The sequence below is a fragment of the Hesperophylax consimilis genome, chromosome 21 (genome assembly GCF_061612785.1).
Source record: "Hesperophylax consimilis isolate HC1 chromosome 21, BYU_Hcon_1.0, whole genome shotgun sequence".
Taxonomy (NCBI): Eukaryota; Metazoa; Arthropoda; class Insecta; order Trichoptera; family Limnephilidae; genus Hesperophylax; species Hesperophylax consimilis.
In genome coordinates, this window is record NC_142856.1 from 22,724,852 (window position 1) to 22,726,669 (window position 1,818).

Here is a 1,818-nt window from a genome sequence, read left to right on the forward strand (position 1 = left end):
GAAAGACATGGCACGATCAAGTGAATCAGATACTCGAGTCGGGCCATGTCAAGAGTCAGAATAATAGAAGAGTATGTATGAGACGATGTATGAATGTGAATGAGGCAAGGAGTGTGTGCCAAGACCGAGTTGTTTGGCGGTCCGTCCTCTCTGCCTACCCCTGCGGAGAAACGGCGTGATGGTTAGTTAGTTAGTTAGTTAGTTAGTTGAAATATCGATGTACACAAAAGATTCCAAGATAAATACTAAAAAAAGACTTGCATTACAATTTGATAATTACGTACGTATAGTTGGAACCTTTACAGAGAGATTGGTATGTAATATTCATATAAAAACATCGGATAATTTCTTCTTTTCTGCCATTGAAATGAGGCGGGCGCAGAAGGTAGAAATACCCTTCCGACGTTAAGCATCAATCGACCGAACGCGAACGGGTAGAACTACCCTTCCCGATTAAAGTCTGTTAAGCTAGCTTGGAATGGCTTTAGCTGTGTTTGGTGACCAGAACTGAATATCCTGGTACTTCCCCACCTTCCTCTTCCTCGTCTCATTCCCCTCACCTACCTTCAGTCTCACAACATTCCCCGATTGGGGATAGGCCATAGTCTCACTGACTCCAGACGGGAGCGATTTAAACTCTTGTGTGGTATTCAATTAAAAAATGTACTGATAGACGCAAAAAGTAGAAGAACAAAATAATAAAACTGGAAGTGGGTGTACAAGCGTCCTGAGGGGTTTTACATGTAGGTAGTACAATATTAACATCACAGAAAGTTTTAAAACAAAATAAAGTTAGTAATAATAAAAATAAAACTATATTAGATAAAAAAAATACAACAAACAAAAATTAAAATAAGACAGCAAACAGAGAGGTTAATAATTTTCTTTTGAATTAACTTAATGTTTATAAGGTAAGGTTTATGCATAGCAAAAAGGATTACAAATTATTATAAGCAATAATTGTTGTAAGGCTGCGATTACACTTGGAAGTTTTTTTTACGTTAAGTTAGTTAAGGCAAAATTATCTATAAAGTGAAACGTCACCTATAAAGTGACATGCTGCCAATGGAACTCGAACCCACGGCCTTCTGATTACCGGTCAGCAGCTCTACTTCTGAGCTACGGCGGCTTATCCGCCAAATTAGTCAATGTGTACTTAGTGTTCTGCAAGCAAAATTATTGCTTATTAATTTTTTTCTCACCTGAAAAAACCAACTTCATTTTTGTAGGTAAAGGAATTATTACGGTGCTAATTAATTTAATTAATTAATCAATCAATGGTGCTAATTCTCCCACCTAAGGGCGTCGAGATATGTCTTGATTAATTGACTAATTTGGTGGGTATTAAATAAGCCGCCATAGTTCAGTGGTAGAGCTGCCGACCGGTAATCAGAAGGCCGTGGGTTCGAGTCCCATTGGTGGCATGTATTTTTTCTCGGGAGATTTTTCAATTTGTAAGTTTTTTCTCTTACAATAATATTGCTTATAATAATTTGTAACCGAGAGGTTTACAAAAACCTTCTTTAATCATGGTTATTATCGATTAAACTTGATTAATCTTAGTTTATCTTGGTTTATCTAAGTTAACTAACTAACTAACTAACTAACTAACCATCACGCCGTTTCCCCGCAGGGGTAGGCAGAGAGGACGGACCGCCAAACAACTCGGTCTTGGCACACACTCCTTGCCTCATTCACATTCATACATCGTCTCATACATACTCTTCTATTATTCTGACTCTTGACATGGCCCGACTCGAGTATCTGATTCACTTGATCGTGCCATGTCTTCCTCGGGCGTCCCCGACTTCTGCTACC

At 38.4% G+C, this 1,818-nt stretch overlaps 1 non-coding gene across 1 annotated transcript; it reads left to right on the forward strand.

Moving 5' to 3' along the window:
• The first annotated feature begins 1,352 nt into the window (after positions 1-1,352).
• Positions 1,353-1,424, forward strand: TRNAT-GGU (transfer RNA threonine (anticodon GGU)). The gene has a single exon. It is a non-coding gene; the product is annotated as a tRNA-Thr (tRNA).
• Positions 1,425-1,818: the final 394 nt, after the last annotated feature.